The sequence below is a fragment of the Salminus brasiliensis genome, chromosome 20, assembly GCF_030463535.1.
Source record: "Salminus brasiliensis chromosome 20, fSalBra1.hap2, whole genome shotgun sequence".
NCBI lineage: Eukaryota > Metazoa > Chordata > Actinopteri > Characiformes > Bryconidae > Salminus > Salminus brasiliensis.
In genome coordinates this window covers 75,336-101,234 of record NC_132897.1, presented here as the reverse complement: position 1 = coordinate 101,234, position 25,899 = coordinate 75,336, and the positions used below count along the sequence as shown (strand labels likewise).

General features: G+C 44.3%; 1 protein-coding gene across 1 annotated transcript in view; it reads right to left on the bottom strand.

The window, feature by feature from the left end:
* Window positions 1-6,451: 6,451 nt before the first annotated feature.
* Window positions 6,452-25,899, bottom strand: part of LOC140542345 (transmembrane protein 132D) — a 53,133-nt gene continuing 33,685 nt past the window's right edge. Inside the window, exon 4 of the mRNA XM_072665296.1 lies at window positions 6,452-6,587. The gene's annotated coding sequence lies outside the window, so the exon portion shown is untranslated. The remainder of the gene's footprint in view (window positions 6,588-25,899) is intronic.

Below are 25,899 nucleotides of genomic sequence, written 5' to 3'. Positions count from 1 at the left end.
GTGATTCTCCCTCACCATAACTCAGCTCCTACAGCAATTACCTTACCTACAACAACAACAACCTCAATACAGTAACCACCTCATAATTACCATAACAATAATCTCAATACAGTAACCACCTCATATTTACCATAACAATAATCTCAATACAGTAACAACCTCATAATTACCATAACAACAACAACCTCAATACAGTAACCACCTCATAATTACCATAACAACAACAACCTCAATACAGTAACCACCTCATAATTACCATAACAACAACAACTTCAATACAGTAACCACCTCATAATTACCATAACAACAACAACCTCAATACAGTAACCACCTCATAATTACCATAACAACAACAACCTCAATACAGTAACCACCTCATAATTACCATAACAATAATCTCAATACAGTAACCACCTCATATTTACCATAACAACAACAATCTCAATACAGTAACCACCTCATAATTACCATAACAATAATCTCAATACAGTAACCACCTCATAATTACCATAACAACAACAACCTCAATACAGTAACCACCTCATATTTACCATATCAATAATCTCAATACAGTAACCACCTCATAATTACCATAACAACAACAACCTCAATACAGTAACCACCTCATAATTACCATAACAATAATCTCAATACAGTAACCACTTCCTAATTACCATAACAACAACAACAATCTCAATACAGTAACCACCTCATAATTACCATAACAACAATAATGTCAAAACAGTAACCACCCATTTTCATAGTTACACTTCACCCATTTCAATGGTTACACTACACCCATTACCATGGTTACACTACACCCAATTCCATGGTTACCCTACACCCATTTCCATGGTTCCATGATTTCTATTTCTATGCACCTTATTATCAATACCTACCTGTAAAATATGTATGCACCTTACACTCATTACCTGTATTCAGAACTGAGTGGTATTAATTGTATTAATTGTATTTATTGTATTTATTGTATTAATTGTATTTATTGTATTTGTTGTATTGACTGTATTAATTGTATTTGTTGTATTAACTGAATTAATTGTATTTATTGTATTAACTGTATTTATTGTATTTGTTGTATTAACTGTATTTATTGTATTTGTTGTATTAATTGTATTAACTGTTTTAATTGTATTAATTGTATTTATGGTATTAATTGTATTAATTGTATTAATTGTATTAACTGTATTAATTGTATTTATTGTATTAATTGTATTAACTGTTTTAATTGTATTAATTGTATTTATGGTATTAACTGTATTTATTGTATTAATGTTATTAATTGTATTAATTGTATTTATGGTATTAACTGTATTAATTGTATTAATGTTATTAATTGTATTAATTGTATTTATGGTATTAACTGTATTAATTGTATTAACTGTATTTATTGTATTAATGTTATTAATTGTATTAATTGTATTTATGGTATTAACTGTATTTATTGTATTAATGTTATTAATTGTATTAATTGTATTTATGGTATTAACTGTATTGTCTGCACATTTCTGCAGTCTGTCCTGTTCTGTATTGTTTTGTTTCTAATGTTGAAACTTTTGTTCTGGAAGAACATAATTTCATTTCACTGTGGACTGAAATCACAATAAAAGCCTCTTGACTTTGTTACCCTACAACCATTTCCATGGTTACCCTACGGAGATTTCCATGGTTACCCTACAGCCATTTCCATGGTTACACTAGACTAATTTCCATAGTAACACCACACCCATTTCCATGGTTACACTACACCATTTCTAGGATTACCCTACACCTATTTTCATGGTTATCCAACAACAATTTCCATGGTTACACTACACCCGTTTCCATGGCTACGGTGGAAACTGTGGAGTACTGTCTCTCAGAGTGAAGATGAAGAGAAAATAAAGTTTAAAATGTTGAGGAGAAAAAGAAGAGAGGAGCTGTGAGGAGAAGATAATCGCTCTGTCAGCGAGAACCTCAGCTTCTAAAGCTTCAGCAGCATCACAGGGTTCTAGATACCTATTAGATGGAACCGGGTGATGTTCACTGTAATGCAACAATTATGAGTCAAATCTCTGTGCTATGGGCTGTATTCACTGTAACAGAGCAGTAGTGTGTGTGTGTGTGTGTGTGTGTATGTTGGGGGGGGGGGGGGGTCAGTGCGAGATTTAGCTCATTTGAGAGCAACCATGAATGAAGAGCGGAACGTTAGCATAGCGTTAGCGTGAGCTTAGCAGCGTTTAGCTTCTGTCATAACAGAAAGAGTTTGGGGGAATTATGGGAGCGTGGTGATGCGCTTCAGAAGATTTCAGCTACAGCGCTCCGAGCTGTGTGTGTGTGTGTGTGTGTGTGTGTGTGTGTGTGTGTGTGTATGGCAGAAAGAGAGAGAGAGGTGGTGTTCTCAGGGGTTTTGGTTTCTTTGCCTTCAGAGATGATGCTCTGGGAGTGAATAATACACCTGGGGTTATAATACACCTTGTTAACACACACACACACACACACACACACACACACACACACACACAGATTTTGCTGCCAAAGTCTATTCATAAAAAAAAACTGTTTTATTATTTTTTACTGTAGAAAAAAATTGTAACAAAACAATGACTGAGCAGGTGTCCCAATACTTATAGTGTATATCATCCACCCGTATTTTGCAGTGATATTATCCAACAACACCCACCCCCCCACCCCACCCCCCCCCCCGGTTTCTCTAACACACACATACACACACTCATAAATAAAAACAGGCAAGGTTTGAGGGTTTGGGTCTGTGAGTGGGAGGAACCATCTGTATCCATTATTGATCAATCTGCCCGTTTTCATCATCAGATCCTGCCAAAATCAGCACTGAGGAATCAGACATACAGCTCAACCCCCACCGTCAGATACAGAGAGAGAGAGAGAGAGAGAGAGAGAGAGAGAGACAGAGAGAGAGAGCCCACACAGCTCCACACTACAGTAAAACACATCAGACACAGTAAAACACTACAGTAAAATACAGTATCCAGTACTTACAATTACCTGTCCAGTATCCAGTACTTACTCAGTATCCAGTATCTACAATTACCTGTTCAGTATCCAGTACTTACTCAGTATCCAGTATGAGTTTTTCACTAGAGTCACTTTAATTGGCAATAAATTAATTTGGAAAATATCATGGTAGAACATAATCTCTCTCTCTTTCTCTCTCTCTCTCTCTCTCTCTCTCTCTCTCTCTCTCTCTCTCTCTGTGTGTGTGTGTGTGTGTGTGTGTGTGTGTGTGTGTGTGAGTGTGTGTGGGGGGATTGTATCACTTTATCTCTCATAAATAATGGGTTTAGATAACCGGGAGCTACACCCTGTATTATAAATACAAAGTGTTTCTCACACACACACACACACACACACACACACACACAAACACACACACACACACACACACTCAGGCAGTGTTTAGATGGAGATAAAGTGTGTAAATGGCCGGGCTGTCAGTAAACATGCTTTATTGACCGCGTCCCATTAACCTCATTCACTCTGAGTGAACGGCTAACACAGCCTGCAGCGCGCACACACACACACACACACACACACACACACACACACACACCAAATACAATGCACATTTAAAACAGTGTGTGTGTGTGTGTGTGCAGTGTGGGTCCAGAAGGATATTCAGCACTACAGTCTGTCAGTGAGTAAATGAGGATATATGAAGAGAGAGAGACAGACAGAGTCCTCTCTCATCCTCATCTTGTCCCTCTCTCCTCTCCTCCACCTCCTCTCCTCCTTCTCTCACCTTTCCTCCTCCTCCTCTCCTCCACCTCTCCTCCTCCTCTCACCTTTCCTCCTCCTCCTCTCCTCCACCTCTCCTCCTCCTCTCACCTTTCCTCCTCCTCCTCTCACCTTTCCTCTTCCTCCTTTCCTCCACCTCTTCTCCTCCTCCTATCCTCCTCCTGTCCTCTCCTCCACCTCTTCTCCTCCTCCTATCCTCCTCCTGTCCTCGCCTCCACCTCTTCTCCTCCTCCTATCCTCCTCTAACTTTTCCTCTTCCTCCTCTCCTCCACCTCTTTTCCTCCTCCGATACTCTTCCACCTTTTCTGCTCTTCTTCTCCTCCTGTCCTCATCCTCCTTTCCTCCACCTCTTCTCCTCCTCCTCTCCACCTGTCCTCCTCCTCACCTCCACCTCTTCTCCTCCTCCTGTCCTCTCATCCTCTCCACCTGTCCTTCTCCTCACCTCCACCTTTTCTCCTCCTCCTCTCCTCTATTTTCTTCTCTTCTTCTTTCTTCTCCTCTATTCTCCTGCCTTTCTCCTCCTTCTCTCCTCTTGTCCTCATCTATGCTGCTCTGTGTCTCGGTGTGTGTGTGTGTGTGTGTGTGAGTGTGTGTCAATGGCAGGAAAATCAATACACCCTCACCCCGTCACTACCTGCTGAGTGTGTGTGTGTGTGTGTGTGTGTGTGTGTACAGCTGAGTGATGCAGGTTGAGCTGAAGGTCAGCTATAGAAAGTGTAGGAGAGAACATGAGTAGTAACATTGTTACAGACTGGACGATACTGCCCCCCCCCCACACACACACACCCCACACACACACAGTAGTGGACTTGTCATATTACTGCATTTAAAGATGAAAGTGGTGAAACAGTGAGGGGGTTCTGGGATGTCCCGAGTGTGGAACATCACTGTCGGGAGGAAACCCTTTATCCAGATGTTCTAGAACACTCTAAGCAACCAGGGTTCTGTTTAGTACTGAAAGGGGTTCTCTGAGGTTCAGTGATTGCGTATTGGAGAGTTGGGACCACTTTTGTCTTCATGATGCTTTACAACCAACACCCCTGCATAGATCACCCAGCAACACTGAGATACCATAACAACCACGCTGACTAACACATCAACCACCTAGCACCGCCCAAAGCACTCTCAAACACTGCATAGCAACTAGATATCAGCCCCTTCTTAACCTATCCCAGCAATCACCTGGAGCACCTTAGCAACCACCTAGCAATAACCAGGGACACCACTGACATCTGCCTAGCAGGCAATTAAAATAACAACCCCCTAGGTTGCTATAGCAACCACGTAGGTCAGTATATCAGTATGTATTTGTGTGCCAGATTGCCAAAGAAATGTTTCCAGACAAAGACAAGTGTTTTTCTTATTTTCTCTTATCTTAGCAACATCCTAGCAACCACATTGGAAAAGCTTAAGCTTCTTGAGAAATGGACTTTTACAGTTTCAGGTTCATTGAAAGTCTCTGTGATGTTCGTATAAACGATAAATTTCTGTCATCACTTTAGAAATAGTAAATAATCAATTTGACTTTGATATGCAGAAATTCTATTTAAATAAAAAAGAAATGTTAAACATAGAAAAACACATAAATGCACTCCCTGAGCCTGCCAGTAGGGGGCTTCTATGTGAATGCAGGCTTTTAAATCAGAATAAACAAATAAACTCCCTCCCTCCCTCTCTCTCTCTCTCTCTCTCTCGCTCTCTCTCTCTCTTTATTTCCCCCTCTCTTCATCTCCACTCTCTCTATTCCTCCTGACAGCTCGGCTCTCGCCGCCGCTGCTGCATCAGGAGAAGCACTAAAGCAGAGGAAGCAATTTTCCCGCCGCCGTATAAAAACTGCAGCCGGACGTGAGGCGGGCAATTACGGCCGACGCTGACAGCTTTAGGGTGACGGGCCCGTCGTAAATTTTCCCACTCCACACGTCACTGGGGACTTTCTACACACTACAGGTCTCAGGATACACCGCCATAAATCCCGGGAAACCCCGCGACCTCTCTCCACCTGCAGCGCTCCCTGAGGTTTGGAAGGGAGTTTTGGGAGAAACCTCGGCTCCTCGGCTCCTCCTAGAGGAACAAGAGCTAATTTGAGCTGGAGGAGAACGGCCGGGCTGAGGAAAGACTCCATGGGGAGAGAGAGAGTGACAGAGAGTGAGGGGCTACACTTAGGGCTGTGGAAGAACCACTGCTAGGCCTCATCCACATCCTGCCAAAACAGACACACACTCCACAAGACCTCAGACACCAGGACTAACGTCAGCAGCAGATCCTTCAAGTCCTGTAAGTTGTGAGATGGGCGGGGCCTCCATGAGCATCAATGAGAGCCTTAGGTGCCCATGACCCTGTCGCCTGTTCACCGGTTGTCCTTCCTCTGAGCACTCCTGGTAGGTCAATACTGACCACTGTATACCAGGATCACCCTACAAGACCTGCCTGATGTTCTGGACATGTTGTGACCCAGTGGTCTAGAACATCACAGTTCTTGGTCGGTCAGTGGTGTTAATGTTATGGCTGATCGGGGTGTATGTATATATATTAAAAGACTTCAATAGTAATGATGATGGTGATGTTTTCTTCATCAGCTATGAAATTAAACTCAGTATCTATCAGTAATAGCGACAGTGCTAGCGACAGTGCTAGCTTGTCAGAGCAAAGTAAACAAGACATGATGCAGGACTGACCTTTCATTGGCCAAGCTGGACTTCCTCTGGCAGAACATGGAGAGGGAGGCGGAGCCTGGAGCCACCTCCTGTTTGATTTCCCACAGTGCCGGGGTGCTGGGCTTCACCGTCACAAAGTTAATGCCTTCACCATACTGTGCTCTGAGAAAGGAGAAAACACACAGCTCAGTAAATGCACACACACCTGAGTGCAGCACTAGACCACAAGGGGCGCCCTACTGCTTTCTTCAGGGCTTTTCCTGGGACAGTCACACACTTACACTTCAATTCTGTTCATGCTGTAAACTCTACACCCTTTATCACTACAGTATCTAACTTCTACACACAGTCTGTACTCACATTTCAAATGAACAATTGTATTTCTGTAACTGTATAACTGTAAAACTTATTTGAATTAATTTAGTAAACTTCATTCCTACAGTTTTTACAGGAATAATGAAACGACGACGTCGACACGACTGAAGCTCCTGTCGCAGGTTGTAAAACTACACTCAGGTCCCACTTTTCTAGACTGTAAAGATAATATTTGTGAACATTTTCTAGTTTAATATAAAACAATAAACATATTATACACTTTCTTATACATCACAGATCAAAGGCTAATATTCTGCAGATGTTTTAACTGTGAAACGATTCCTGTGTTTGTTGTTTAGTTTAGAGTTTTTATTCATTATTACAGTCCTGTACAGTTTAATGGGCTCCAGCAGAACAGTGGCTCTTAAGATTATTATAAATGGATAAAACTAACAAGTTCATATTTAGGTTATATATATATTTATTTTAGGTTATAGAGTTTTATGTGTCTCTAATTCACACTGTTGTACTTTAAGGCTACATCTGCACACTTTACGTACTGTAAAGATAATATTTACACGCTGTTTGATCTGTAAAGCTGCGAGTCGTGGTTATGGATACTTATGGATAGTGACAGTGATCTGAGACTGGGTGTATTGATTACTTTACAGCCAATTAACAAACATGAGCCGGGTGGAGCAGCTCCTAAACTGCTTTGTGGGCGTGTTTAGGGGCGGGGTTTATAATTTTCACAGGAGCGCCTGATGTGTGTGATACACAGGCTCTGCACTGTTTAGGTTGCTATGTGTATACTGTATACATGTGTGTGTGTGTGTGTGTGTGTGTGTGTGTGTGTACTGATGCCCCCTGCCCCTCCCCTAGTCTCCCCAACACTGACGTCTCCATTTATCACACTGACGCCACACTGCAGGCTTTATTAAAGTACACACACACACAAACACACACACACACAAACATACACAAACACAGACTGACCTTGGAACATACACACACACACACACAAAGCAACAGCTCTGTTTTTCTTCTTTAGTTTTATTCTCTTCATTACACCCCCCCTCACTCTCTCCCTCTCTCTCTCTCGCTCTCCCTCTCTCTCTCTCTCTTTCTCTCTCTCTCTCCCTTCCTCCCTCTCTCTCTCTCTCTCTCTCTCTTGCTCTCCCTCTCTCTCTCTCTCTCTTGCTCTCCCTCTCTCTCTCTCTCTCTTTCTCTCTCTCTCTCTCCCTTCCTCCCTCTCTCTCTCTCTCTCTCTCTCTCTCTCTCTCTGTCTCTCACTCTCTCTCTCTCTCTCTCTCCCTCTCTCTCTGTCTCTCTCTCTCCCTCTCTCTCTCTTTCTCCCTCTCTCTCTCTCTGTCTCTCTCTCTCCCTCTCTCTCTCTTTCTCTCTCTCTCTCTCTCTGTAAGAGAGTGATGGAGTCTAGACCACTTTGGACTTACACATTAAAAACACACTCTCAGCTGTTTGAACCGACAATAAAGCTGCAATTACCAACTCAAACACAACATCCAGGATATCACACACACACACACACACACATACACACACACACACACACACACACACACACACCTTTACAGATGAGTAAAACAAAGTATCCCTGAATGTTGTGCTGAATAATTCAGGCCGTGCTCGGGCAGACGGGTTGCTGTGATGTGTCGCAGCACTGTTATGGTTTATGTTCTTATTAAATATAAATGATAAATATAATAATCCATCTGTGCTGAAAACATACGAGATAAAGCGGCACATACAGACAGATATATATGCTAGAACCTCCTATCTCCAGAACAGCAGTGGAACTTCTTAACTTTGAACTGAATGTAAGGAATGTATTGTTATCATTTTGATTATTGATCCAGTCTTCAGGAATTTCTGATACAATATAAAGAACGACGGTCAGACTGGTCACCTCACCTCACTTTTCTCTCACTGATTTATAAAACCGCCATTTTACTAATGTCTGACCTAAACTATAATGACACACACACACACACACACACACACACACATTAACTCACAGCTAGCTGAGAACAGAGTTATCTACAGAACTTTGAAACAGACAGAACCTGAAGGCGTCAGTGTTTTACACCAGCACGCACACACACACACACACACACACACACACACACACACACACAAGCAGATACATGTACACTGTATACACACCTGTATACACTTATATGCAAATATGCACACGTCTGCAACACACACACACACACACACTCAGCTGGCTGTTCTTATCAGATTTATGGCTCTCGACTCAGGCGTGTGTTTGTGTGTGTGTGTGTGTGTGTGTGTGTGTGTGTGTGTGTGCATGTGCACATTAAACACACAGCTGATGGAAATGGGTTACAGTAAAGAACATGACCTTTAAACAGTAGAGAGAGAGAGAGAGAGAGAGAGATCAATATTAATATATAATAAAACTGCTTCTAAAATTCCTTTGATTTTATTCTAAGGCTATTATTATTATTATTATTATTATTATTACTTATTAAATCCAGCATCCTTTATTCCAGATGTTTGAGATTTCAATGTGAATTTCAGAATGTGTCTGTATTTGGGTGGTGCGTCCCTCCATCCTGCTGTGTGGACAGTGAGGACTGAAGCTGCTCAGATCAGCAGATCAGACCTACCTGAGACTCATCTGAACCTCAGCTTCAGAGGAAGATCTGATCCACACATCTGACCTTTAGGTCTGAGCAAGGTCAACATTACACCCACACTTATATTTACATATTTACACACATTTAAATAAATGATCTAAATACACCAATCACCAACATTCCTGACTCAGTCTACTCTTTTACACTGAACAGTTATTAAAATACAACCACCTGCCCAGCAACCACCTAGCAACACCATAACAACCACTAAGGAACACCATAACAACATCCTAGCAACACTGTAGCACCCATCTAGTTACCACTTAGCAACACCATAACGAGAAGGTTGTTGTGGTTGAGGTGTGGTTCTGTGTTCAGGTGATCCAGCTGAAGAGGAGCACACTGGTTCACTGGGGAAGCAGCACAGGCTTTAACCACCGTGACTGATGGAGCAGCGAGTGGAGCGGGTGGAGCGAGTGGAGCGCAGGATACAGCGGTTTCATCACTGTACTGATATCTCATCCATTATGAGAAGCTCTGGTTCTGGGCTCGGAGAACGCAGAACTCTCAGAATTACGCCTGTGAGTGAAATGAGCTTTATAAATAAACCGGCTGTGACTTAAATAAAGCTCCTGATGGAACATCTGGGTGAACTGGCCTCATTTCCCCTCCAACCCAGCACAGCTGCTGCCCCTCACTTACATAAGTTTACTGCTATTGTGTAACACACATGGCTTTGTGTGTGTGTGTGTATGTGTGTGTGTGTTTTCCTCAGGACAAAACATTAGAACAAGATAAAGAGGCCACTTTATCAGAAACACCCACAACCTTGCAGCTACACTCGGTGGCCACTTTATCAGAAACACCTACTACATTGTAGCTACACTCTGTGGCCACTTTATCAGAAACACCTACTGCCTTGTGCACACCATAACAGCGATAATGGCGAGTCCTCTTCCTCTTCATGGCGAGTCCTCTTCCTCTTCAGGGCGAGTCCTCTTCCTCTTCATGGCGAGTCCTCTTCCTCTTCAGGGTGAGTCCTCTTCCTCTTCATGGCGAGTCCTCCTCCTCTTCAGGGCGAGTCCTCTTCCTCTTCAGGGCGAGTCCTCCTCCTCTTCAGGGCGAGTCCTCCTCCTCTTCAGGGCGAGTCCTCTTCCTCTTCATGGCGAGTCCTCCTCCTCTTCAGGGCGAGTCCTCTTCCTCTTCATGGCGAGTCCTCTTCCTCTTCAGGGCGAGTCCTCCTCCTCTTCAGGGCGAGTCCTCCTCCTCTTCAGGGCGAGTCCTCTTCCTCTTCATGGCGAGTCCTCCTCCTCTTCAGGGCGAGTCCTCTTCCTCTTCATGGCGAGTCCTCTTTCTCTTCAGGGTGAGTCCTCTTCCTCTTCAGGGTGAGTCCTCTTTCTCTTCCTCTTCATGGCGAGTCCTCCTCCTCTTCAGAAAGTCAGCGTGCTTTCACTGAGGATCACTTCACTGAGGATCATGGTTATAGTTTTCGGTTGTTTACCCGTTCCTGTGTTTTACCAGCGGCACTTAGTAGAATCTGTGGTTCTGATCCAGTCAGCTCAAGCCAGCTGTTCACCTGTCCAAGGCAGTCACTCTCCACAGTTCTAGGGACTGGCCACGCCCACCTTGCTCACCTGCTTTCACTCCAGGACAATCAGCAGGCTGGGAAGGCTCTGCTTTTTGGTGGGTCGTTTCTGAGCGGCCTCGTTGGACTGTCTAGTTTTTGACCATTGGCCTGTTGACTGACTTGCCGGCCCTCATAGCTCAGTTTAATTCTGTGCCTGCACGTCTATCCTGAACAGTGTGAATCGTTACAGCTGGTCATTAACATACGGGTTCTGATTGGCTGTTACAGGGAACAGTGCTGAGTGGGACCTGAACAGATTTGGGGCGGCGTGGCGCTGTTCTCACCCGGATCACCTTCTGGTCCTTTGTGTTTTCTTTTTCTGCAGATTGGTCAGTTCAGTAAATAAACAGTAATGTATTCAAATGACCAGAAAACAGGTACTAGATATGTTCCAGTACTGCACAGAACCCCTTTATGCTTAGAGTACAAAATCTGTTCACATCTCAACCACTGAATTCTACAGAAATTGAACCCATTAAAGTCAGATGTATTATATTTGATACAAATAAATCAATCAATTAATTCATTATATTCTATTATTATTTATTTATTTATTTATTTTAAAAATATGAATAACAATTCAATACAACACAAAATGAAATCAGAGCCATGTTTTCTGCCCCCTGGTGGATTTTCTGTATGATGCACACACCAAAAAAATACATACAGATTTCAATTCAATTCATCAAGTGACTTTAAACTTTAAAGCCAACTCAGAGTTTTAGGAGTTAAGGTTGTTTTAATTTGTTTAATAAAACTGCTGAGAACTTAATGACAGATTTAATAAATGATACAAAATAAAAGTCCTAGAGTGTTATTTATTTATTTATTTATTTATTTATTATGTAATTGGTCAGATGGTCAAAAATACACTCCAGTTTTCAAAAAATATTATTTCATCAATTATTTGATGGTTCAGACTTTCAGACTTTCAGGGTTTAGCACTGTTCTGGCGGTGGTGCTGGTGGTCTGCGTGGGCTTTACAGGGGGCTGTTATGGTTCCTGTTTTCTCTGTATTTGAACTGTTTGTCCAGTTTATTTACTTTCCTTCCAGATTCAGGAGGAAGATCTTCTCTCCAGTCTGTGAATAATGAACCTCTGACACCTGACCACTGTTCAGACTGCACATTAAATAAAGGAAGGGGACTTTAGCACAGTGATGTATACAGTACACACACACACACACACACACACCAGTGTTACCAAGAACCCAGCGGCCCACTCTCTATGACTCCCACACACAGATGCTGGACGCTGAGATTTGGACTTTTGGGACACACTTCACATGATGGCGAGCTCTGGAGTGATGAAGAGCAGCCATAGAGAGAGAAAGGTCACATATTAGCATGTGTGTGTGTGTGTGTGTGTGTGTGTGTGTGTGTGGTCAGAGTGTGTGGCATTCAGGTCTGCAGGCCAATCCAATTGGCATTTAATTAACCTGGGACCAGCATGAGAGAGTTTACACTCCAAATCAATCCAGCGTCTCCACAAACACACACACACACACACACACACACACAGGGTGGATTAGCAATGTTTGTCCACAAATCTGTTGTATTTGTTTAGGGTGTGAGGTTCCCGGTTTTTGGTGTAAAGGGCGACACAACCTTCCACCAAAACAAACAAATCTGTGTGTGTGTGTGTGTGTGTGTAAACACTCCCGTTTGCTTCAGTATTTAAACAGCACAAACACTGCTTAAACAAACAGAAAACACATAGACAAGCACATAGACACACACACACACACACACACCTCACACACACACCACCTGAGTACCTCAGTGTATATCACAATACCTACATTTAGAGCGTTATTAATATTCACCCTAATGAGAGACTGTAGCTCCGCCTCCTCAGTGTATATCACAATACCTACATTTAGAGCGTTATTAATATTCACCCTAATGAGAGACTGTAGCTCCTCCTCAGTGTATATCACAATACCTACATTTAGAGTTATTAATATTCACCCTAATGAGAGACTGTAGCTCCGCCTCCTCAGTGTATATCACAATACCTACATTTAGAGCGTTATTAATATTCACCCTAATGAGAGACTGTAGCTCCTCCTCAGTGTATATCACAATACCTACATTTAGAGCGTTATTAATATTCACCCTAATGAGAGACTGTAGCTCCGCCTCCTCAGTGTATATCACAATACCTACATTTAGAGCGTTATTAATATTCACCCTAATGAGAGACTGTAGCTCCGCCTCCTCAGTGTATATCACAATACCTACATTTAGAGCGTTATTAATATTCACCCTAATGAGAGACTGTAGCTCCTCCTCCTCAGTGTATATCACAATACCTACATTTAGAGCGTTATTAATATTCACCCTAATGAGAGACTGTAGCTCCGCCTCCTCAGTGTATATCACAATACCTACATTTAGAGCGTTATTAATATTCACCCTAATGAGAGACTGTAGCTCCTCCTCCTCAGTGTATATCACAATACCTACATTTAGAGCGTTATTAATATTCACCCTAATGAGAGACTGTAGCTCCGCCTCCTCAGTGTATATCACAATACCTACATTTAGAGCGTTATTAATATTCACCCTAATGAGAGACTGTAGCTCCTCCTCCTCAGTGTATATTACAATACCTACATTTAGAGTTATTAATATTCACCCTAATGAGAGACTGTAGCTCCGCCTCCTCAGTGTATATATAGAGAGTTATTAGTATTCCCCCTGATGGGAGACTGTAGCTGCAGCAGTGTTGTTCGTACAGGAGTATAGTGCTGGATGTTGGCTCAGGCTCTCATCGATCCACACAGACCTGAGTCTAATTATTCTCTTGCTGTTTTTGGTGGACATCAGTGACCTCAGTGACCAGATTAAAAACTGCTTACAGTGATTATGAGGACAGCAAAGACCTACCAAAAGTATCCAGACAGCCCGTCTAATGAGTGAATTCTCATGCACATGAACCGACTGGTCTAAAGCCCCCCAGCATTGAGGAGCTGTGGAGCAGTGGAGGAACTGTGTTCTCTGGAATGATGGTGGTGGAGCTCCATCCAGTACTTTTGGGAGGAGTTGGGGATGATGAGGTGGGGTGGTGATCATCATCCAACATCCTGACCTCACTAACGCTCTTGTGGCTGAATGCAATCAAATCCTCACAGCAATGCTCCTCCTCCAGAATCTAGTAGAAAGTCTTCTTCTCTGGACAGTAGAGACAGTTACTCCAACAGAAGCAGGATCAGATATTTAATAGCCTTGATTTCAGAAGAAACAGGTGTCCCAATACTTTTATCCATGTAGCGTATGCTTTATGGGAGTCGATTGTGTGCTGCACATTTTAAAGGCTGTGTTTAACGGCAGCTTCTCTCGGGGTTATACAGTGAGTTATGGTGTGTGGGAGTGTATCTTTGTGCTGTGATGTTTTTTTACACCACTGAGCAAAAGCCTCCGTATCGGCCAGCGGTCCGGACGCTCTCTCTCTCGCTCTCTCTCTCTCTCTCTCTCCAGCTGTGTTTTGTTCCCAGACTGTAGAGGATGGTTTGGCTTTCGGGTTCGTCGTGTTTACACTCTCCTCCCTCAGTCCATTTCACACTTGTTCCACACACACAGGTCCGACCCCTGGACCAGCTCTGGCGTGTTTGGTGGAGGGGCTCTTACCACTGCTGCGCGACTCTGAGGGTCCCTCTTTCTGCACGTATTCAGGCATAACTGTAGAGTTTTCTGGAGGAACACCTGCAACCGAAGAGACGTTCTCGTAGGAGAAGGTTTTTAGCCACGCAGGAGGTAACTCGAAGCAGTCATGTGACAAAATGAAGCAATCAGGCATCCCCACACACAGCCGATAGCTCCCACACCTGCAGCAGATCGAACCCCAGACCACAGATTTCAGGAGGACCAGAGATCGTGCTCGGACCGCTCCCAGGCTCGGAAACAGATCTTTAAAAGACGCATCGAACTCACAGAGCAAGCCAAACAGGAAAGGGGGACAGCAAAGGGGGACAAAGTCCTGGCCAATACCATTGATTTCAGTAAGAATGCTGGTGGAGCCGGTGTCCACATACTTTTGGACACACGGAGTATGAGGTCACTCTTCCTGCCCCCCGCTGGGCTGTGCTGGTTCTGAATATCTTTAAGCTGTGTATCACTGAGACTCTGCTTGAGCTGGACGCTCTGCCCTCAGTCTGAGTGACAGGAACAGGACACACACTCTGAGAGGCGCCGTGGCAACCCCCGTCCCCACGGCAACCCCCAGCTCAGGAGGATTCTCATTGGATAGCTGTGACAGCTCTTCAGGCCACAGGCCTTCACGGAGAAAGAGCGCGAGAGAGAGAGAGAGACAGAGAGACTCTCTGACCCGTTCCTGTCTCTCACAGTGGGGAAGAGCCAAGGGAACTAAGTGCCATCTTCTACACACACACACACACACACACATACACACACACACACACACACACAGACACACACACACATCTGATCCATACACACCCCACAGGACAAACTTTATTCTAGTCTTTTTGAGCTTTATCTTTTTTTATAAATTGGCCCGGTTTTAGTTCAGAACTCAGACACACAGAACCCCTACGACCCGTATCAGCAGCTTCAGGATCATGCTGAAGCTCCACTGACTGGAACAGGGAGAAGGGCGTCTCCGTCATTCCCACTCCGGGCCGGAGCGCTGCTGCTGCTACTGCACTATGGAGGTTTGGTGGTGGAGCTGTAGGAGGAGAACCTCTCTCCAGAACTGCTGTGTAACACTGCAGAACCCATAGAGTCATATTAGTGTAAAATCCTGTAGTGTTACTCCACCACCTCCGCCCACATGCTGCTCCACCTTCAAATCAAGCTTCTGCAGCTCTCACACTGTCCAGAAATGCATGTGTACAGCTGACCATGAGGGGGCGCTCAAAGCAAAATACATATTTACTGCAGTGGAGTAAAAATCTCACCTAATACAACCTAATACTATACATAACCCGATCAGAAACATAATCCTTGTAAAGTGTGCAGTGTTCTGTAAATCAGTGTAAAGTTTAAGGTGTAAAGTAAAGGTGTGCGGTGTAAAGTGTGCGGTGTAAAGTGCGCAGTGTAAAGTGTGCAGTGTAAGGTGTGCGGTGTAAAGTGTGCAGTGTAAAGTGTGCGGTGTAAGGTGTGCAGTGTAAAGTGTGCGGTGTAAAGTGTGCGGTGTAAAGTGTAAAGTGTGCAGTGTAAAGTGTGCAGTGTAAAGTGTGCGGTGTAAAGTGTGCGGTGTAAGGTGTGCAGTGTAAAGTGTGCGGTGTAAAGTGTGCAGTGTAAAGTGTGCGGTGTAAAGTGTGCAGTGTAAAGTGTGCAGTTTAAGGTGTGCCGTGTAAAGTGTGCAGTTTACGGAGTGCAGTTTACGGAGTGCCGTGTAAAGTGTGCAGTGTAAAGTGTGCAGTTTAAGGTGTGCGGTGTAAAGTGTGCAGTTTAAGATGTGCCGTGTAAAGTGTGCAGTTTAAAGTGTGTAGTGTAAAGTGTGCAGTTTAAGGTGTGCCGTGTAAAGTGTGCAGTGTAAAGTGTGCAGTTTAAGGTGTGCGGTGTAAAGTGTGTAGTGTAAAGTGTGCAGTTTAAGGTGTGCGGTGTAAAGTGTGCAGTGTAAAGTGGAGCTAAGGGGCTGGTTCAGAGCTAGTTAAACACCGCAGAGCTGAGCTGCTCGCGTCGGGTTTGTAGAGAAAGGGAACGGAGCTCTTATGAGGTTCTTCTCCTTCAGCTGCACAAACAGACGGAGTGTGAACTTCACCCAGAGCCTCACGGAGGAGCAACCATTAAGCCACCTGATGGAGTAAACACATTAGCATACCAGATTCTCCAACCCTCTCTCTAACAGCTACCAGGTGGTCCACATTTTAAATGGACTGGAAGCTATCGTGTGTATGAAGGTGTGCAGATGTGTGTGTAGATGTGTGAGTGTGTGTTTTCCACCTAAATCATCTCAGTGGGGAATTCCCATTAGCTGCAATATTTACATTCATCACAGTTCAGCTGAGTGTGTGTAATTCTGTAATTTCAGACACACACTGAGAGACGGCACACTCACACTCACTCACCCCCCCCCCCCAACACACTTCTCACTTCACTCACCTCAGCGTCTTTAACGGCTCAGGTAAAGGAAAGCTCATTTACATAAAAACCCTTTTACTACTCCGTTGTAAAGATACTCAGCATTGGGGTGCTCATATCAGATCGGTATCGGACGATACTCAGCATTGAGATGCTCATATCAGATCGGTATCGGACGATACTCAGCATTGGGGTGCTCATATCAGATCGGTATCGGGCGATACTCAGCATTGAGGTACTCAGATCAGATCGGTATTAAACAATACTCAGCATTGAGGTACTCAGATCAGATCGGTATCGGACGATACTCAGCATTGAGATGCTCATATCAGATCGGTATCGGACGATACTCAGCATTGAGGTGCTCATATCACATCGGTATCGGACGATACTCAGCATTGGGGTGCTCAGATCAGATCGGTATCGGACGATACTCAGCATTGGGGTGCTCATATCAGATCGGTATCGGACGATACTCAGCATTGAGGTGCTCAGATCAGATCGGTATCGGACGATACTCAGCATTGGGGTGCTCAGATCAGATCGGTATCAGACGATACTCAGCATTGGGGTGCTCAGATCAGATCGGTATCGGACGATACTCAGCATTGGGGTGCTCATATCAGATCGGTATCGGACGATACTCAGCATTGGGGTGCTCAGATCAGATCGGTATCGGACGATCTGACGATCGGATGAAAGCTGTGAATGAATGATTTACTGTTTAGCTAAACATGCAGGTTTAAACACACCTCACACCCCAGGAACAGCTTTTATCCTCTTCATTTTAATGTTAAGAGATTTTATTGGCAGCAGTTTTAGAGCATTTCTGTTCTTTGATCTGAGAAATTAGTTTAATCTAAAACAGCTGCAGCTCAAATAAACCAGAAATGAAGAATAGAAACGGAGCAGACGGAGTTACAGGGGTCTGATATGACAGCGACGACATGCTGTATCAGAGCTGCTGTCAGAGCAGAGAGAGCTCCGCTAGTGTAGGACGTGTGTGTGTGTGTGTGTGTGTGTGTGTGCGTGTGTGCGTGTGTGTGTGTGAGAGAGAGAGAGAGAGAGAGAGAGAGAGAGAGAGAGAGAGAGAGAGAGAGAGAGAGTCTGGATGGACAGAAGCAGATATTGATCCAGACAAACACATGTAATTCCTCCCTCTCTACACCAAAAGAGTCAAGAATCTCTCTCTGACACTCACACACACACACAAACACACACGCACATACACACACACACTCACATACACACAAACACACACATACAGAAAAAATTATTTGCCAAAATAAAAGAAACACTCTTCACAGCTCTTGACTATTTTTACACATTTTTTTGCTGCTGATTTTTTGCCAAATCTTTAAAAGCTGGTTATTTTGACTGACAGCTCAGCGAGAAAGAGAGAGAGAGAGAGAGAGAGAGAGAGAGAGAGAGAGACAGAGAGACAGAGAGACAGAGAGACCGAGAGAGAGAGACAGAGAGAGAGAGACAGAGAGAGAGAAGGTCAAGCAAGCGTTAAAAAGAGTGATAAAGCCTCTAAAAGAAAGAGTGCGGTCAGATGATTATAATTTTTAATATTGGCAGGGGGGGGGGCATTATAGAAAATGACACGCTTACATTATATACGCTATATACACCAGATAGATGGATAGACAGACGGACAGATAGATGGATGGATGGATAAATGGATGAATAGGTAATTAAATGGATGGATGGACTGTTAAAAGGGTGGACAGACGGACAGATAGATGGATGGATGGATAAATGGATGAACAGGTAATTAAATGGATGGATGGACTGTTAAAAGGGTGGACAGACGGACAGATTGATGGATGGATGGACAGATGAAAAGATAAATGGGTGGACAAACTGATCAATATATGTGTGGAGGGATGGACAGATAGATATATTGGTGAACAGATCAGGCCTACCTCTGTTTTGTCTCTCAGGCACACGGCTCTGTTTGTCTCTTGCCTGTTCTAGCCCCTCCTGTTCGTTAGTGTTCCCACCTGTGCCTCTGTAGCCACGCCCCCTTGTTAGTCCCATGTGTTCCTTGTTAGTTTCTGTATAAGTACCCTCTGTCTGAGCCTTCTCTTGTCTGGTCTTGTATGTGGTCATGGTGGGTCAGGGGTCATGGTGGGTCAGGGTGTTGTAGCTTGGCCGGTTTGGTCGTTTGTTTCGGTACTTGTTCGATACCCAGTTTGTGTTTTCTGTAGCTTGTTTGCTCTGTTTGTTTTATGTTCTTTAAAAACCTGCGTTTACATCCGGCACCGCCTCTAAGCTTCACCCACCGTGACATGGACTGACGAATAGATAAATGGATGGACGGCTCGACCCGCCATCCCTTAAGATCAGCAGAGTCCAACGCTCGCTGTCCTCAAACCCAGACTGAGGACCCTCCTCTTCTGAGAGGAGGCGAAGAGTAGAGTGTTATGGTCTCCATATTGACTTGTGTTTAGTAGAGTCTAAGATTAGAGGATCTGAATTTAAACTAGCTGAGGATCGTCTTCAGTAAACAGTGAAGCTCTTCTGTAAGAACTCTGGAGAAGAACGTCTGCTAAACGTAAATAGACATACGGACTGACGAATAGATAAATGGATGGATGGACAGAAATATGAGAGGACAGAAAGACAGATTTATAGGTGGACAGGGGGTAAGTGTGTGAGGGTGTGTGTAAGAGTGTGTAAGTGAGGGTGTGTGAGGGTGTGTAAGTGAGTGTGTGAGAGGGTGTGTAAGTGAGGGTAAGTGAGGGTGTGTGTGTGAGGGTGTGTGTGTGAGGGTGTGTGTGTGAGGGTGTGTGTGGGTGTGTAAGTGAGGGTGTGTGTGGGTGTGTAAGTGAGGGTAAGTGAGGGTGTGTGTGAGGGTGTGTGTGTGTGAGGGTGTGTGTAAGTGGAGGGTGTGTAAGTGAGGGTGTGTAAGTGAGGGTGTGTGAGGGTGTGTAAGTGAGGGTGTGTGAGGGTGTGTGAGGCTACAGCTCCTCTGTGTTCAGTGATGTTAGTAAAGTTCTGAACTGAGAGAAGCTTCTACTGAGGTCAAGGACGAGCGTCACTGAGACGGGCCGTGTGTGTGTGTGTGTGTGTGTGTGTGTGTGTGTGTGTGTGTGTGTGTGTGTGTGTGTGTGTGTGTGTGTGTGTGGACTCTAAGCAGAGCTGGAGGAGGAGGAGAGCACAATGCAGTGACAGTGAGGGAGAGAGGAGAGTGGACACTGACCTTTCAGCTCTAAAGAGAGAAAAAACTCTAATGAATAAATAAAGCAGAGGATTTGCATCAGACTGGAGGAGCGCCAGCACGCGCGTGTGTGTGCGCGTCAATAGAGACATCGCCGTGGCGATGGACCACAAACACACACACACAGACACACAGACACACACACACACTGACACACACACACACACACACACACACTTCCTGCCCAAGGTGCACCTGACAGATAACACCTAACTCACTCCATCCATTCTCTCTCTCTCTGAACACACCTCTCCATCACTCGCCCTTTCACTCGCCCATTCTTCCTCCTCCAGAGCACCTCTTCACCTCCATCACTCGATCGCTCCTTCTCTCTCACTTCCTCCCCATTCTTTCTGCCTCTCTCTATCTATCTCTCCCCTCTTTCTCTATTACTCTCTCGCCCATCATTCTCTATCTACCCCCTCATTCTTTCACTCTCTCTTCCTTCATTCTCTGTTTCTCTCTCGCCCATCCTTTTCTATCTCTTACCTCATTCTCTATTCCCCTCTCGCCTCTTATTTTCTCTATCGTCCCATTCTCGTTATTCTCTCTCTCTCTCTTTCTCTATTACCCTCCCTCTCTCTCTCTCTCTCTCTATTTCTCTCTTTCTCTTCTGGGAATGTTTTACATCAAATATTGGCACATTGCTGTAAGGAGGATTTGATTGCATTCAGCCCCCGAGTGAGAGCATCAGTGAGGTCCGGTTCTGATGTTGGATGATTAGTTCTGCTACTCCACCTCATCCCAAAAGTACTGGATGGAGCTCCTCCACCATCATTCCAGAGAACACAGCTCTTCCACTGCTCCACAGCTCCTCAATGCGGGGGGTCTTTATACCCCTCTAGCCCACGCCTGGCATTATTAGGCAGCATGGTGCTCCAGAGCGTGTCGTTCTATTGGTCAGAGCTTTCTATGCTCCTCTCTCGGGTCTCTCTGGAGCTCGTCCTGTGTTTAATCAGTGCAGTAAAGCAGTAATCGCTGTAGACTGAGGGTTACGCAGCAGCAGGTTAAGAGCTCTACAGCTCGGCTCCTCGTCCTGCAGAATAAAAGCTCTGAACTCCGCCGCCGGCTGTCTGACTGGAACCAAGCAGAGAAACAAACGCAGGAAAGTGTCAAACGCCTCTTAACCCGCCTTTAGAGAGCGGCGTTAAAAATGCATCAGGCTCTTTGTTAGGAGGAGTTCCTGAGGCAGAGCCGTGTCTGTTCCAGTCCCTCAGCCTACCACAGAAACACAGCTCCTGATACCTCTGACTGCTGCCAGCGCTCGCTTCCACCACACACACACACACACACACACACACACCAGCTCGGGGCCAGGAGAGCTTCAGTCAGTGCTTCTAACAGAAGTTCAATCACTAATCAGACCGAATCCGATCTTCACACAGAGGAAGATCATTTGAAGCACATGATGATGGTTCTGTGTTAGACGGCAATTGAACAGTCGGTTGGATGTGGAGAAAAGGGCGGCGTGAAGATCACGGTCTCCAGACGTCTGGACTGCACTGCGTCTCCTAAACGACTCCAAGGCTCGCAGCAGGGGCTGCAGGTCCTCTACACGCTCTCAAATGAAGGAGCTTCAGGGTTCTTTGAGGAATGCCACGAGAAAACGTTCAAAGGTCTAAAGAAGCTTCACTTCATGAAAATGTTCTGAACCGATTTAAGGTTCTTTACAATCAATTAATCAATTAATCAATTTATTAATTAATAATCTCAGAGGTACATTAAGGATGACCCTCATGTACAACACAGCTGAGCATTTACAGAAAACAGGGATTGACAGAAAAGAAAAATAATAAATTATATAAAGTTAAACTAAAATTAATGGAGGAAAATAAAAGTAAATAAAACGATGAAATAACTACGAGAAAAAAACTAAAAGAATTCATCAAAAAACAAAACAACAAATAAAACATAGATTTTTAAAATATGAAAATGTTTCATAAAAAATAAAATTAAATAAATGTTAAAATAAATTGTAAGAAGAAAATATGAAAATGTCAACTTAAAAATATATTCACTTAAAAAAAATATAAAAAATTTACTTTAAAAAAATGGTCAAAGTAAGATTTTAAAATAATCAAATAAAATGTAACAATTAGTACGATCCAATAAGGAAACTGAAATGAAGATTACACTATATTACTATATTGAACTGAAATAAATAAATAAATAATAAAATATTAAATATTAAAAGTCACAAAAGTCATTGGAATTAAATAGATTATTTAAATTAGGATTACATTAACATGATAAATAAACTAATAAACAAATAATAATAAATAAAAGTAAACTCTCTGATGTCTGATGTAACACTTCTTCTTCTACGGCACCCCTCAAAGAACCGTCTGAAGACCAACCCAAGGCGCCAGAGGCCGATGTTTAATGATGGTTGCGGGAGGAGGAACCTGTCACAACGACCGGTGCAGCGCCCCCTGCTGCGTACGGAGATGTACGGAGTGTTGCAGACCAGTCAGATGCCCTTGCTCACCCCTGTACACCCTCTCCTACAATAAACGCACGAGCGTCAGAACTGGACTGGAGTAACAGACGAAGGTGGTTCCGGTCCGCTTAGTCCTATTCTCTTCTCCATCACATGCGTGCTCCCTGTGTTCACCTGTGGGGGCGCTGTAACAGCCAGTTTCTGCTGGAACGTCTCGCTGGAGAAACCCCAGATACCACCTTCAGAGTTCCACACACACACACACACACACACACACACACACACACACTCTCTCCCTTTTCCATCTTCTCGCTCTCCTGACCTTAGCTCCTTATACAAACTTGCACAGTCATGCAGTCTCACACTCACACACACACACACACACACACACACTCACACACACATACACATAGCCATCTGCCAGCAGAACTCTCTGTCTGGTAGGGGGCGTGTCCTGGGGTGTGTGTGTGGGCGGGTGCACATCTGTGAATGGTGTATGATTGACAGTGGTGGAGTGTGTGTGTGTCAGCGCCACAGATTAATGATAAAGACATGCCAGAGCCTACTGTGAGGAGGAAGTACACACACACACACACACACACACACACACACACACACACAGAGCTCTCTTTCCCCAACACCCAGCTGTCAATCAGTACTCCACTGCTAATTACTAACCGGATAAAACTTTAGAACCATGATTGTAATTTAGTACTCAAATACCGTTTAACTCCGATCACAATTACCCTCCTCAGGCTCCGCCCACTAACATGCTCTACAGAACGCTGGTGATGAGTGGTGAAATGTTACACTGGATATTTTATGAACCTAAACTGGTTCCTGTACAATGTGGTATTGGTCATTGTCTTTTGTTCCCATAGCAACACCAATTTTCCCACCAATCAAGGCTGTTCCCTGTTTCTGTAGATGTGATGGTGAGTCAGGAGTGTACCGTAGATGTGATGGTGGGTCAGTCAGGAGTGTACTGTAGATGTGATGGTGAGTCAGGAGTGTACTGTAGATGTGATGGTGGATCAGGAGTGTACTGTAGATGTGATGGTGAGTCAGGAGTGTACTGTAGATGTGATGGTGGGTCAGGAGTGTACTGTAGATGTGATGGTGGGTCAGGAGTGTACTGTAGATGTGATGGTGGGTCAGTCAGGAGTGTACTGTAGATGTGATGGTGGGTCAGGAGTGTACTGTAGATGTGATGGTGAGTCAGGAGTGTACTGTAGATGTGATGGTGGGTCAGGAGTGTACTGTAGATGTGATGGTGGGTCAGGAGTGTACTGTAGATGTGATGGTGGGTCAGGAGTGTACTGTAGATGTGATGGTGGGTCAGGAGTGTACTGTAGATGTGATGGTGGGTCAGGAGTGTGCTGTAGATGTGATGGTGGGTCAAGAGTGTGCTGTAGACGTGATGGTGGGTCAGTCAGGAGTGTACTGTATATGTGATGGAGGGTCAGTCAGGAGTGTACTGTAGATGTGATGGTGGGTCAGGAGTGTACTGTAGATGTGATGGTGGGTCAGGAGCGTACTGTAGATGTGATGGTGGGTCAGGAGTGTACTGTAGATGTGATGGAGGGTCAGTCAGGAGTGTACTGTAGATGTGATGGTGGGTCATGAGTGTGCTGTAGATGTGATGGTGGGTCAGGAGTCTACTGTAGATGTGATGGTGGGTCAGGACCGTACTGTAGATGTGATGGTGGGTCAGTCAGGAGTGTACTGTAGATGTGATGGGGGTCAGTCAGGAGTGTACTGTAGATGTGATGGTGGGTCAGTCAGGAGTGTACTGTAGATGTGATGGTGGGTCAGGAGTGTACTGTAGATGTGATGGTGGGTCAGGAGCGTACTGTAGATGTGATGGTGGGTCAGGAGTGTACTGTAGATGTGATGGAGGGTCAGTCAGGAGTGTACTGTAGATGTAATGGTGGGTCATGAGTGTACTGTAGATGTGATGGTGGGTCAAGAGTGTACTGTAGATGTGATGGTGGGTCAGAAGTGTACTGTAGATGTGATGGTGGGTCAGTCAGGAGTGTACTGTAGATGTGATGGTGGGTCAGTCAGGAGTGTACTGTAGATGTGATGGTGGTCAGGAGTGTACTGTAGATGTGATGGTGGGTCAGTCAGGAGTGTACTGTAGATGTGATGGTGGGTCAGGAGTGTACTGTAGATGTGATGGTGGGTCAGTCAAGAGTGTACTGTAGATGTGATGGTGGATCAGGAGTGTACTGTCGATGTGACGGTGGGTCAGTCAGGAGTGTACTGTAGATGTGATGGTGGGTCAGTCAGGAGTGTACTGTAGATGTGATGGTGGGTCAGTCAGGAGTGTACTGTAGATGTGATGGTGGGTCAGTCAGGAGTGTACTGTAGATGTGATGGTGGTCAGGAGTGTACTGTAGATGTGATGGTGGGTTAGGAGTGTAAAATAAATGGACAGTGTTCGACACAGCAGCCTCTTTTCACTGGTCATAAGTATTTGGACGCTGATATGGTGATGTGTTTAGGTGGGAGAGCTGGTCTGCTTTAAACAGTATAGACCTGAACTCAATTAATAGTGTTTGTATGGATTTACCAGACTGTTTACTGACTGTTACAGCGCCCCCTCAGGCTGTTACAGTTACCCTGCTTATGGGGGAGATTGTAGGTATCTACGGTATCTTTCATGTGGTTGCTAGGTGTGAGTTAACCCCACCTATGGGGTAGCTGTAGCATTTGCACTCCTTATTAGTTGTTGCTATGCGGTTACTATCATATTGGAGGTGGTTGCTAGGGTAGTTGCTATGGCATTTCTGATGGTTGCTAATGTATCATTTGGGTGTTAACATGGTAGAAGCCCCTGGCATTTTCGTGTTTTGCATATCTTTATACATTTTTTATATAAAACAATATCTGTTTCATATCAAACTGTTCAGAACTATCTCAGCAGGCAGAATTTAGAAATTAGGAGAACAGCTTTACTCATGTGAACTCATGTTCTGGTGCTTTGTTATGGGTTTACATTATATTTACATTGAAGGCCTTTATCAGACTCTCTTCTCCAGAGTTCTTACAGAAGAGCTTCACTGTCACTCAGAAAAGACCCTTATGGAGTTCATACAGACTAGACTAAATACAGACGTCAGTACAGAGACCACAGTCCTCTACACTACACTTCGCCCCAGTTTCCGGAGTCTTCGCCTCACAAAAGCA